This window comes from Macrotis lagotis, chromosome 4 (genome assembly GCF_037893015.1).
Source record: "Macrotis lagotis isolate mMagLag1 chromosome 4, bilby.v1.9.chrom.fasta, whole genome shotgun sequence".
Lineage (NCBI taxonomy): Eukaryota > Metazoa > Chordata > Mammalia > Peramelemorphia > Peramelidae > Macrotis > Macrotis lagotis.
Genome location: NC_133661.1, coordinates 259,600,625 through 259,615,438, shown reverse-complemented (window position 1 = coordinate 259,615,438; position 14,814 = coordinate 259,600,625). Strand labels below are relative to the sequence as shown.

Sequence of the window (14,814 nt, the reverse complement as noted above, 5' to 3'; positions counted from 1 at the left end):
TTGCATGAAATATGAGTTGTGTAAAACTTAACCAAATACCATATGTTGTCCTTACTATCTTAAATCTTGAAAGTCTATGGGAAAAGTATGCAAACAAGACTTTCTTGTGGCACATTTATATTTTGAATCTTCCCTTTGAGATTTTAGAAGACACCACACAATATTGATTACCCCTCTTCATCTGGTGACAGAATGACTGCAAATATCCACATTTATTCATAGATATTTATATATCTCTAGAATACAATTAAATAGGAATTCTTGCTTGGGAGTGGGGAAGGTCTTGGAATTAATTTGTGTTGAGAGGGTTGTGGTAACAGAAAAGTTATAGGTGAAGTCAGTAGCCATCACTCCATGGAAGAGACAAGATGAAGATAAAAATCTAGAAGGCGGATCTGAGGAGAAAGGTGTCACAAAGTGGGACTGTGGGAGTGAAGGAGGTAGGATTGGGGAAAGCCTAGAAGGGAAGGTCCAGGAAATAAGAAAATAGTAATAGCTATCTATAGAACAGCTTTCAGGAGGAAACTTGTGTCCCCATATCAGCATCCTGGGGATTATTCTTATCCCTAGCAATTCTCTACCCCCATCCCAAGAAATAGAAGTCTAGTTTACTATATACCTATGTATAAGAGCTACAAGATTGTGATTTTCCTCCTGCTTAGTTAATTATTTTAATGCAAGCTTGTTCATTCCAGAAAAAGCTTCAGTCTTATAATTATTGTTACTTAAAACAATTGTTTAACTTACAAATCAATTGTTAGCACTAAAAAAATCTCAGCATTCCAGGGTTAAAGTATAAAATACAGTAATAATTTTTAAATAATATAGCCCTAAGACTTGATATATAGCAGTTTTCCATATTTACCCTTCCATATTTGTACATTCATATAGCTAATACCCCAATTTAAGACTTTAAAACCCTTTGCCTACATTATTGCAATGAATAATTGCTCAGTCTCCTTTCATTCTCTTGCCTTTCTAGTCCACTTACCATATAGCTGCCAAAATATTTCTAATACACATATTGTCACCCTGTTACTCAAAATCTTGAGTGGTTTCCTATTGCTTCTAAGTAATATTGCTTTTCACAATCTGGTCCTTGCTTTCCTTTTAGTCAATCAATCCACAAATATTTATTAAATGACTCCATGTGCCAAGCCAATGTAGGAGCTGGAGGTAATAATGAGCAAAACACTTTCTGCTCACAAGGATCTTATATTCTAATTGAGAAAACACCAAAGATTCATATAAGTTGGTATAGAATAAATATAAAAAAATACAAGGTAGTTTGCAAGCAAAGGCACTGGTAATTGAAGAATTAGGGAAAGCTTCATCTAGGCTTTTTGAGCTGTGTCATAATGGAAGAAAGTCTTTCCATCAGGGAGAATGAGGAGGGAAATGATTCCACACCAGAAGTGGTATGTGATCCAGGTAGGGGAACAGCTAGTCTAAAGGCACAGAGATAAATAGAGTATCCTGATATCCAAAGTATACAGATAGAAGGCCAATTGGGCTGTGCTGAAGAGTACAAGAGGAAGAATAATAATGGATGAAGTCACAAAGAGGTTGGATCCAGGACATAAAGGGCTTTAAAAATGAAAGAGAGGAATTTACATTTGATTCTGAAAACAACAGGAAGTCATTGGATGTTGTTGAATAACTAAAGTCACTGTCTGGTCTTAAGGGAATTTATTTTGTCAGGGTAATGGAGGATGGACTGAAATGGGAAAAGACTTGAGGGAAGGATGCCAATCAGGAGGCTGTTGTAATAATCTAGATGAGTAGTGATATAAGTAATTGGATATAAGAGATATTCTTGAGGTAGAAATGGAAAGATTTGATAACTGACTGGATATATGAGGAATTGAATAAGGAGTTGAAGATAATGCCATGGTTATAAATTTGGGACATTTGCTGAATTGTAATGCCTTCAAAGCAAATAACGAAGTTTGGAAGAGGCATGTTGTTAGGAGAAAAGAAAATGAGGTCTGTTTTGGACATGTTGAGTTGGTGATGACTCTGGGATATTCAGTTTGCAATATCTTTTAGAGGGTAGCTAGGTGGTATAGTGGATAGAATATGAGTTCTGGAGCCAGGAGAAACTGAGTTCAGATTCAGCCTCAGATACTTACTACCACATAACCCCAGTTGCCTCCATAAAGGTATCTAATAGACAGCTGAAGAGTTCAGACTGATGTTTGGGGGGCGGGGCTGGAAACAGGAGTTATCAACATAGAGGCCTATGGAATTGGTGTGTGAGAGAGACAGAGAGAGTCATAGATATCAAGAAAGGGAAAAAGAGAGGGGGAAGAGAGATGGTGGATGCAGTGTGTGTGTGTGTGTGTGTGTGTGTGTGTGTGTGTGTGTGTGTGTGTGTGTGTGTGTGTCAGAGAGAGAGAGGGGGAGAGAGAGAGAGAGAGAGAGAGAGCCTGCCTCATGGAATACCCTAATTTTTCCAGTTTTTTACTTTTTGTTTTTTATTTTTTGCAGGGCAATGGGGCAAATGGAGACTTGCCCAAGCCCACACAACTATGTAATTAAGTGTCTGAGGATGAATTTGAACTCAGGTCCTCCTGACCCCAGGGCTGATGCTCTTTGCCACCTAGCTGCCCCACCCAAACTTATTTCGTAGTAAGTACTCTATTTCATACTTCTCGCTGACCACTTCTTCAAGTGGAACATAAATTCAAGCCATACTGGCTTACTGTCTTCTCTCTGAACATATTAGGAATTTGAGTCATAGTTAACATTATGGGATTTTTAATTCAAAGAAAGCCATTGCCCCCAACTGTGAGAGAGATTTGAACTTTCCTTTAACTTTTGAACTTGCTTGAGTCATTACTGGTAGTTTTAAAAAATGGTAAACAGAATCAGTAAGGGAAAGATAATTCAGATTTCGATAACAACATAGAACACCATGGTTTCCCAGTAGGTATCTTTTTTTTTTTTTAGATTTTTGCAAGGCAAACAGGGTTAAGTTGCTTGCCCAAGGCCACAGGTAGGTAATTATTAAGTGTCTGAGACTGGATTTGAACCCAGGTATTCCGGACTCCAAGGCTGGTGCTTTATCCACTACACCACCTAGCTGTCCCTACCAGCAGGTATCTTGAAGAAGTTACCCTGGAACCATGAACTGGGTTTCAGGTCAAAGCCTTTATTTGACAGAGTAAAAGAACTTGAGCAGATATGAAAGGACGCAATTTCCCCTTTTAAAAGAATACACAACTTTTTTTTTTCATTTCTCCAAATTGTCCTCCTCATTCCTGTTTCTTTATCTAAAGCTGTATCTTATCTTGTTTTACACTATATAAAAAAAATCTATGGTTAATTACAAATTCCTATGCTTCAAGAACTTAAATACATATATACACATACATATATTTTCTTACATATATAAATATGTATATATTTATATATATGCATAACAAGTATACACATATATTTATTAGATACCTATGTGTGTGCATGTGTACATGCATTTGCAGTAAGTAAAAGAGGAAACCAGTAATTAACTTACCTAACTTCACATCATTATTAAAAAAATTCAGGGAGCCTTATCCTAGTGATTAGACTTCAATTCTGATCTGGGAGATTAAAACTAAATGCAATTTTTATTAATAATCTGCATTTTAAAAAAAGTTCCCCAAAGTAGCAAAAGAAAGCAATTACATGGACATCTGGGTCACTTATATCCCAGTAGACTAAAATTAACTTGTTGTAGCAGTATGTTGCTACTTGCTGCTAAGTTAAGCAGTCAGACTTATGCAGAGAGAAGAAAACTGAAGATTAGAAAGGGCTCTGGGTTCAGTCAAACTTTATCTTCCACAGAGACACCTAGTGGCTACATTAATCTTTCATTTCTTCTGTGATTTCACACTACAGAATTCCCTTTATTGACTAGTGTATTCATCCTGCTTAAAAAAGGAAATGCAGTTAGTCTGATATGACCCATTCTTGATACCTTTTGGTTCCTTGTAACCACTACTTTCTTTTCTAGAAGTACATAAACCATATCTTAATGATACATTCTAAAATTTCCCCAGAAATTGGAAGTCAATCTTGTTATTTAGATTGCCGGTTATATTCTCTTCCCTTTTTGGAAAACTAGGACAACTTTTCTATTCTTCAGTATTGTGATAGCTATAATAGCTACCAATTAGCTCCAATTTTGCTACTTGTTATGTTTCAGATATCACTCCCACTGGTTCAATGATCATATCAGGTTAGATTTTTCAAAACTCGAGAATATAGTTCATTTATGGCAAGTGATTGGATTTTGTCAAGGGCAGCAAGGTGTTCTCTTGCTAGTTCTTTACTTATCTTGGGTATTAACCCTCTTAATAATTTTTGTTTTGTTAAAAAAAAATATGTCCTCTGTCTTCTTGTAAGGTTAGAAATACTGCTTTAGAACTTCATCCCTTTTGTACATTCTAAATCAAGACAGTTTTTTAAAATACTATTCAAGGTTTTCTGTTTTCTCATTTGGAAGTCAACAAAATGCTATCACCATGACCAACAACCCCGGAGTATTTTTAAATTTATAATTCTAAGTCAATGCAAAGAATTCTCTACAAAGAATGAAGTGACAAATTGTCATAGCCATAAATATAGGGAATACCTTTCTTAATTGATTTTATAGAATCATTTCCTAATGCATATTACCCTCTCCAACTTGAAGGTTCCATCAAAAGTTAAACTAGGGGAGGCTAGGTGGTGCAATGGATAGAGCATGGCCCTGGAATCAGGAGTACCTGAGTTCAAGGCTGGCCTCAGACACTTAATAATTACCTAGCTGTGTGGCCTTGGGCAAGCTACTTAACCCCATTTGCCTTACAAAAAAACCTTAAAAAAAGTTAAACAAATCTGGATCAATTGACAAAATAACTAAACAAAAAACCTATACAACCAAAACAAATACACAAAGAAAATAACTACACAATGTTATTTGGCATATAGGATCATAGATTTAGAGCTTAAGGGACCTTTGAGGTCATCTAAACTAAAATCAATTTTATAGAACTGAATTCCAGATGAGTTAGTTGACTTGTCAATGGTCACACAGGTAATAAGTTCAGTTTCTAAGTGGTAGACATCGGTATTCTGATTCCACATACATTTAGCTGAATCACTTACATTGTTTGCTTGATTGAATGATTCATTTTTCACAGTTCTGTTGTCATTGTACCCTTATAGAACTCTTTTATTTTATTTCCTAACAGTTCAGTTCAAAAGCTTTTAGTAGGTAACTGTGGTTTGTTAGCACTGTGCTAGATGCAAGACCCTGGGAAATACAAAGGCAATGCTACCACTCGCCCAAAACATCAGATGATGATACGCAGTAGGCATTTAATAAAGTGCTTATTGAATGGAATTACCATGTCACAAAAAAGAATAAGAAAATTCAAGCCTCCATCAATATACAAGATTATCATTTGAGAATCATTTAGCTAGCCATAAGTATTTTTTAGGAAAGGATATTTATTAAGGGGATACAGTAAGGACAGTTAGGTGGCAACTTGGTGGCTCGGTGGCTAGAATGTGGGCTTAAGTCATGAGGACCTGAGTTCAAATATGATTTCAGACACTGTGACCCTGGATAATTCACTTAACTCTATTTGCCTCAGTTTTCTCTTCTGTCAAAAGACCTGAAGAAGGAAACTGGCAAACCATCCCAGTATCTTTGCCAAGAAAACCTCAAATAGTGTCATGAAGTATTGGACATGACTAATTGACTAAGCAACAACAGCAGTAAGGATAATTGATATAAAATATCTATTCAAAAATCTGTGATACAGTCTCCAAGAAATATATACAGAGTCTATGGGAGATTGGGTTAAAATGTTAGAATGCACATGTGGCAAAGGGATAAAGTTCCTAATTGTTACATAAATGTTTTTATCCTATTTATTTATGGGGAGCTCAAGAAGTCCCTTAAGCATGATGAATCTGTGCCAGTCTGTCCTTTGCTTCCAGTGCAGACCCTACCATCAGTTGATCTAGGAATACCACTAAAACAACAATGGGAGGATGGAAAGTCCAATGCCATTCAACTATTCACCAAATTCACAAAGACTACCTCAGTTAAAAGTATGGGAGAAGGGAATGATATTTGGCTGAGGCCAAAGCTGGAAACTCTTCCTTCCACTCTCCCATTCCTACCCCACTCTCTGGTCAGTTACTTTTCAGGGATTTTACTGGAACACTTTCTCTCCTAGCTAACTACTGGTTGGAATTCTCTGATTTCAGCTAACTCAATGTTTTTATCAGACCCAAAGGGCACGATGAAATCCTTAGCCATTTGGAATAGACTTTCTGTTGGTATCATTTCACTTCAGGAAATGGCTTCCAAAGACTTTTCAAACATATTGTAAAGCTTTTGATTGATTGAGTCACCCATAAATTCATGTGGGGAAATCTAGCAGAGCTAAGAGATGATAAAAAGCATTTGGGTAAAGTTCAAAATGTAATAGTATAATCAATATTATTACTGGGGTAGATTATAGACTGCTTTGATAAAAAGAGGAAATAGACAAGGACTTTAGGAAACAGTTCACAAATCTCATACATACACATAGCAGAGCTCACTAATCTGCTAGTACGTTCTCTCTCTATCCAAAGTAAAAGTTAATAATTTCTTGTCTTATATGATCATTTCATTTTTCAAAATTCTGAGCAACTTAGGAACTGCTATTCTAGATCTGATTTTTTAAAAAATCTTATTCTAACAAGGAAGCATCAAATGTGGATGCATAAATTATGGGAAACTTATGTGGAATTGACCACTGTACTTTTAGGATTTGTAAAAGAGAAAAACAGGGTATGGTGTCATACACCATACATTTGGTGAGAAAAGATTTCAAAGGACTTATAAAAAGTAATAGGTAGGTTCTCAAGAACTAAAATCCTACAAGGGTAGTTGGTCAAGACGGGATGAGAAGTTCTTAAAAATGAAATTCTGATGACATAAAAAGAAAGATCCTTGTCATGAAACAAAGAATTGTCAAAGGAAAATGAACAATGAACTCATCAACACATTTAGATTTTTACAAGGCATCTACAGAAAAAGAAAACATCACAGAGGAAAACCACAAGAGTATGGCAATGTTATTGTTGTATTGTTAAGTGCACAAATTTCAGAATACACTGAGGTTGTTGAGGGAAATCAAAGAAAATGAAAAGATTGGTTCTTTTAAAAATGTATATTAGGAAAATGATGATGATTATAGAAGGAACAGAACTGCTGCATGGAGTGAATAGTTAGAGGAGAAGACAGATTTGCTTGACTATTATCACGCTTCTGCTTTCTCTACAAAGTAAAATCATCTATAACATGAAAACAGAAAAATGTGGCAATAAGAAATTGATAACTAGTATAAATCAGGAGAATGTCAGCATTTTGCTATACCTTTTGAGGTTAGGTCCTAAGTATGGAAGAAAACAATCAAGAAAATCTGTCAAAAGCAACATATTAATATATTAGCATTTCTACTTAGAAGTATAGTTCAGCAAAATTCCTTCATCTAATCAGAACATCTTTTTTTATCCAATCAACTTCCAATCTATATTTTATAGTAATTTTGAAACAAAAATGAAATTTTATAACAAAGCAAAATAAAGTTACATAGAATAGAATTTTTGATTTATCAAACAGAACAATGATTTACTGATGCTGGTTCATTCTTGGAGAAAGTTTCTTCTCTATCTGTCTTTAACTTTTTAAATTCAAGAGCAGTTACCTATCTTAAGACAAACTATACAATCTGGTCTCTAGGGAATTAACATCATCACCTGAAATTGGTTTTTATTCAAGGGTGATTGAATAGGTCTTTGATTCAAGAGAAAGAAAGAACTTGAAACCAAGACACTAATATTTCTTAATATTTTATGACACAACTGAGGCTTGAAGCTGGTACAACAAGTCAGAGGAATACATTCATTCTCAGGTACTAAAAGATCTGGTTATTGCTAAGTCACAATCAGTTATCTTTAATCATGAAAAATGGAAAAGCTGCCATAGGATTAGAAGAGGGAAAGGGTTGTTCTGAATAAAAAAAGTTTGTCTTTATTCTTAGCAAACTTCTAAAATGTGTCATTAAGATGGCTTGTTTATATCTGGAAAAAGAAGCAATGTTCACTAAGAACCAGTATAACAAACTAATCTCATTTATTTCTATTTTTTGACAGAATTACTAGATTGATAATCAAAAGTGCTGAAAATAAATTTTATTCACAATATATCCTAACAAAGCATTTGACAAAGTCTCATGTTATTTGATGGATAAATGTAAGCTAGACATTGCCATGATTAGGGGCATCCAGAACTAGATTAATGCTTGTAATCAAGAGTAATTGTTAGTGGTACATTTTCAAGATGGAAGATGGGTTCTAGGGTTCCAAGCATTTATGCATGCTTGTTCTCATGCCATTTTGTACTTTTTTTCAATGATCTGAGTAAAGACTTGTCTATAACACGCTCCTCGAGTTTGTAGGACAAAATATTTAAAAATTGAATGAAAGACTCTAAAAAGATCTGGTATGATAAAATCTTATATGAATGATTATAAATTTCTTACATTTAGATTAAAACCAACTTCCCAAGTAGAAGATGAGGGGATCCAGTTAGAGAGCACTTTGTCAAAAAGAAAACTGGGTGAATTTTAGAGGACTGTAGGCTCAATGTGAATTGGCACTTTTATGTAGCAGCCAAAAGAACAAGTATTATTTTAAGTCTTATAAAGAAAAGTACAATATCATATACTCAGTCTTAGTCATAGTATTTGATTTGTTTTGGCCATCATTTTCGGAAGCATAGTAATAAGTCATAGAACACCTAGAGAAGGGTATCTAAGATGGTAAAGTTTATTCCATTTTTAAAGGATCAGATGAACACGTGAAGAACAACACATAGAGATGATATGACAGCTATATTCAAGAAGGGAGCCAGTAGAACAATTAGATTTGCCTTCTTTGGCCTCAGAGGAAAGGACTAGAAAAACTACAACTCAAAATTAGGCTTACTTTTCAGAAGACCTTGCTAATCAAGTTATTCAAAAGTAGAATGGAATGTTTTTGGTTCCTAAGCCATACTTCCCAGAGATTATTGCCATGAAGAAATCAAACTGTTTGAATTGCTGAATACATTTGAACTTATCTTTGAGACTTTTGGAAGGAAAACCTGGAAAAAAATTCCATCTTAAGAGAAACACTGTGTTGGAGTGTTGGGGGGGGGGGGTGCTCACCTCTTGGTGAGGCATTTCTCTATGCCATCACATATATTCTGGAACTCTTGTGGGCTGCTAATACAGGACAGTGATAATTAGAATTTAGGGTGAGAGATTAATGACAACTGATTGGTGAGGTTTGACATGCTAGGACTTGCTGAATGCTGTTGTTCTCCCTATCTTCTAAGGTGATTAGCCCAAAGCCACCTTATTCCTAGCTCATCTGTGGTATTCTCATGACTATCCTCACCTTGCTTCTGATTTAGCCAAAGGCAGCCAGTGCATATTTACAGTGTTTACTAACTGATTGTATCCCTCTGCATGTTCATATGTCTGACAAATACAAATGCAAAATCTAGAGTCTGCCTATATCTTAGTGTAATGTGGGTACATGGTCCCAGCCTATGGCCATACCTGGATCACCTGAGATAGTATTAGAAAGCATCTCTTCACATGGAAGGACTAGGAGACTGCTTCCAGGATTATGGTCCTAAATGAAGGAATTGCATTAGTAGAGAGCGAGAGAGTGAGATCCTCTAGTTAATTAGATGGCTAAATGGTTAGAGTGCTGGGCCTGGAGTTAGGAAGATCTGAATTCAAATGTGACCTCAAATACTTACATGCTGGGTGACATTGGGCTAGCCCCTTAACCTCTGTTTGCCTCAGTTGCCTTAGCTATAAAATAGGAATAACAACTCAGCTTCCAGGGTTGTGGTGAGAATCAAATTAGACAGTATTTGTATAGTGGGAACATAATGCTTTCACATAGTAGGCACACTATAAAAAAGCTAGTTATAGGGACAACTAGGTGGTGCAGTGGATAGAGCACCAGCTCTGGAGTCAGAAGGATCTGTGTTCAAATCCAGCCCCAGACACTTATTACTTAGCTGTGTAACCTTGGGCATGTCACTTATTCCCATTGCCTTGTTATTTTTATTATCTGAACACATGTTGAAGAAGTGGCTCTATAGACTGACTAAGGAATCATTCAAAATGCCTTTCCAACATCAATTCTTTGGCCTCAGTAATCCTGGGGGAACCCAGCAACTACAACCTATCCCCTTTCAAGCTTAAAATGTTCAGAGATCTCCCAGGAGCTTGGGAGTTTAGCTGGGGCCCTTCAGCATCCATTAATTTCAGTCTAGGTTTTATAAGGATCACAGCATCAATACTTTGAGGAGTAGAGTACTTTTGGAAAGTGAAACTACAGGAACCCAGTCCAAGAATAGCAGAGAAAAAGATTCATCTGCCACATCTGAACATGAACCTGTTGGGACTACTTCTAATAGGGGAACTGCACTGTTTTGGGACTGATCCTCTCCCCTCTCCCCACACTAAAGTATAGAAGTATAGGAAGACATTTGACTTCAAGGAGAAAAATAGTTTTACATTTTTTTCTTTCTATGTCTTTTTTTTTTTTTTTTAGATTTTTCAAGGCAATGGGGTTAAGTGGCTTGCCTAAGGCCACATGGCTAGGTAATTATTAAGTGTCTGAGGTTGTATTTGAACCCAGGTACTCCTGACTCCAAGGCCAGTGCTCTATTCACTGTGCCCCTAGCCGCCCCACTGTGCCACCTAGCCACCCCCTTGCTATGTCTTTGAAGTAAATACTCTTTTGCCAAAATTGGTAAATTGGTAAAATGGAACTGGACTTCTAGTTATTGGTCCCCTAGAATAAAGGGGAAAAGGTTGTGCAGTCTGGAGTCAATGGCAAAGGATAGAGATACCCCAAACCTACCTTTGAACCTTAGAACACTGAATTGGCAGAGGTAGTCTTGTCTGACCCTAAAAGAATGGGTTAGAGCTTATACTGTACTTTAGATTATATAAGTTATATATAATTTATATATTATGAAAAATATAATATCATAAATGATACATTATAAATAATAAAGCATTTATGAATCAATTACTGTGTGCTAGCACTATTCTGGGAATACAAGTACTGTGCAAGCAAAAAGAAAATCTTTGCTTCAAGGAACTTCCATTCAAAAGTGTGAAGGTAATACCCAAATGGGGCTTGTAAAGCTACAGCAATAAGGGAAGAGATATCTGAATGAGTAAGGTAGAAAAATCTGGAGATTCTGGATCTGAGCAGGCTTTAAAGTGAGAATGCCTGGTATCCAATTGGGAGGAACTCACCAACTAATGAGAGGAAGATGCCATGTGGGTGGAGGCACCTCCAGCAAGAGAAGGTAATTATAGTGGATGTGTAACCATCTGGAGAGTTGGGAGCTGAGTCAGGTTATAAGTGAGCATGGCTGGCATAAGGTGTTGTCCATGGATGATACTTTTTTTGTGGTGTAGGAAGAACTTTGGGAAAGAGGTTTCACCCTTTTAAGGAAAAAGGAGACATCTTTCTTTCAGTGTTAATGGGGGTGTGAGGTTGATTTACTCAAGATAATACTACCTCAGAGTTCTCAACAAAACAAGCCCTACTTACATGGGGCCAACCTATTATCTCTTATATTGGTCTTTAGGGATATGCTGAGGAAAGGAATCTTGTTTTAATATAGAGTCCATGTCTTGGGCTCTTTTTGTTTTACACCTTCATAGATGCCATGTCCTAGATATGTTGCATTATAATATAAAAATAGATTATATCCGTATGTGCACAAACACACATGACAGATGGTATTGCTAGATGTGTCTGTTTGGATTTTTTCCCTTAACTTTAGTTCCTTGTGTGGTGGATAGAGCAATGAACTACAACTAAAGATCTGAATTCTTATTCTAATTTTGTTATTTATTTTCTTTTTTCTTTTTGAAAGGCAATGGGGTTAAGTGGCTTGCCCAAGGCCACACAGCTAGGTAATTATTAAGTGTCTGAGGTCACATTTGAATTCAGGTACTCCTGACTTCAGGGCCAGTGCTCTCTCCACTGTGCCACCTAACCCTGTCACTTGTTTTCTATGTGACTTTAGGTAAGTCACTTAATTTCTCTGAATCTCAATTCTTCAGTCAAAAAAGGATGCTATCAGTTCTGCCTTCCTCACAGGGTTATTATGAAAAAGTACTTTTAAAATATAAAGCACAACACAAACATCAGACATTATTAATATTTACAAAGTTAAAAAAGGAGTAACATGCTATAAAATTATGCTAAAATAGATCTTTTTGGAATTTTGTGATTTTGAAAATATGTGATTTTTAAAAGTATGAACCAATGTACTTTGTCATATTAAGTTATGAGTCAAGAATTTAAATTTTCTCAATTTACATTATTTGAATAAATTACAATCACAGTACTGAACTTGAAAAATAATCATGATTTAACCAAAGAAAACACAAGAGGGCAATATTGCACAATAATCATATGTTTGCAGACAAACAAAAAAATTCCCTCTAAATCAAATGAATTTAATGTTTGTGAGAAAAAAATAGTTGAGACAATTGATAGTATTTATTTTGCTACATATTTTATCAATATAATAGTTTACAAAGAATGACTTTCTAATGCTCAGTGTTAATATCAATACAAATAAATAGTATGGATTTTTAGTTATTTTCTTTTATATTAGAAAGAAATGGATTTATCTTCCATTTGTATCCTTGGTGAGTTGCCTGTTTTTTTCAGTGCACTAAGGCTGGACATAGCTGAAATAAGAGAAAATAAGTCTGCCACAGAAGAGATCCTTTAAATCTTGTCTAATGCTGAGTAGATATTATTTTAGAGAATTATACAGAAGGGTAAACTAGAAAAAAGAAGAGTCATGGTCTAGTGATCAGGAGACTCTTAGACCTTAATCCTTAATCTTTAACTAGATTTTCATTTCCCAGCAATTAAGTGGAACCGTGTTTTCAACTTGCTGACTATGCCCTCAAAATTGAGAGCAAAGAGAAATGGCAGGTTTAGTTCAATTACAAGTACATCTTTGTACCTCCAAATTTTGAAGGAATTATTATTTCATTGATTAAACCAAAGTAAAAAATATACAGTAGATTCTGTATTTGGGGTAACTACTCCTTTCCTATCTTAAAAAAAAAGTAAATTAGAAGTTTCTTTTAAAATCATTAAGGACACAATAACATAATTAAGAGAAAACAATATCAGAAATAAATTTTTTATTATTCTTTCTCTTCTAGGTCACCTATTCAAATAGTGATCCACTAATTTCAGCAAATGTTTACTCAGAAGTATCAGTTCATGCTTGTCATTTTGACTGTAATCTGGGCTAGTCCTATCTCAGATTAGTCTAGTGATCTAGAGCTAAAATGGGAATACAATAAGATCCTCACCCAGTCATAAAATGCAAAAATTTTATTTATATTAGAATTTGAAAGGACAAAATTCCTAACTCAAATTCAAATAAAAAATGACCTCTCCAGCCCATCAGTTGGCAATGCTCTAGTGCAAAAGGTGTCCCAGATGGGAATTCTGAAAAATTTCAGCCAACTACTCCTTATAGGTTGAGTATATGTAATGCCTCAGGCAGTAAGGAAACCAAATCAATGTTGATCTCAAGAATGGTCTCTCCCCCTCCACCACAAAGAAAAACCAGGCCAGCCTACATGAAATGGGGACACTATTCTCATAAGAAGTTACTTTATAATTTTGTTTTTCTAGAATCAATTCTCAAGTGGTTCTTCCCAGATGAACCAAAAAAACAAACAAACAAACCCCAACACAAACTGATTTTGCTGATTTTGCAATTTAGGGCTGCTGCCATTCCCAGTAATAGTCTAACAAAATCATAGGATTCCAGCAGTTAAAAAAAAAATCACAGCTATATCCCCACTTCTAATCTATTAGATTTAACCACATATGTCCCTATTCTTTAAAAAAGAAAAAGTCTTTAGTAAAAAAATTAAACATTAAACAAAATTTTCTTTTTTAAGGTGCTACTTTAGAGCTACTTTTAAAAGAAGCAAATGCTATTGGGCAATTTATTTATTCCCACTAATTCCTAACTTTTCCTTTTTTTCCTAATAATTAATACTAATTTACCTTTAATCCTAATTTCATAGTCCACAGTCCTTTCTGGTGGTTTGTCCTCAACATCTGGACTAGCCTGGGGTCAAAGCACCCTAGCTTGCTCATTTTTGATTTTCTCCTATTGCTTAGAACTTCAATTGTTGCCATGGAGAACAAGAAGGATGGCAACAATAAGAATCTTCTAGTATCTAAGTGAATTCAGAAGAATCAGAAGGGCAAGACCAGTTAAATATGATCAGGAATTTACAACATAAACAAAACCCCAAACCATTTCTTTTTCCTGAAAAAGAACTGAATATAGCAAATTGAGGTAACTCTTGGGTTAGGCAGTGCCCAACTCCTGCAGTCTAACAGCACCTCTCCTTAGTCCCCTTGGACACTGTTATGATCCTTCTGATTTTTAAAAAAAAATTATTTATTTATGGCAACAGGGTTAAGTGACTTGCCCAATGTCATACAGTTAGGCAATTAAGTATCAGAGGTCAAATTTAAACTCAGGTCTTCTTGATTCCAGGGCTAGCTGCCCTGATCCTCCTGATTTTGAGTCCTCTCCCTTTTATGCAACCCTTATTCGGCTTAATCAGTTTCACAATCCACATTCCCAGCTATTGATTTTGACTTCTTTCCACAATTTTTCTGGGTCCTGACAACAGCAGG

At 35.5% G+C, this 14,814-nt stretch overlaps 1 protein-coding gene across 1 annotated transcript in view; it reads right to left on the bottom strand.

Annotated features, from left to right (window-relative positions):
- Positions 1 to 14,283, bottom strand: part of NAA30 (N-alpha-acetyltransferase 30, NatC catalytic subunit) — a 58,458-nt gene extending 44,175 nt beyond the window's left edge. Inside the window, exon 1 of the mRNA XM_074235892.1 lies at positions 14,170 to 14,283. The gene's annotated coding sequence lies outside the window, so the exon portion shown is untranslated. The remainder of the gene's footprint in view (positions 1 to 14,169) is intronic.
- Positions 14,284 to 14,814: the final 531 nt, after the last annotated feature.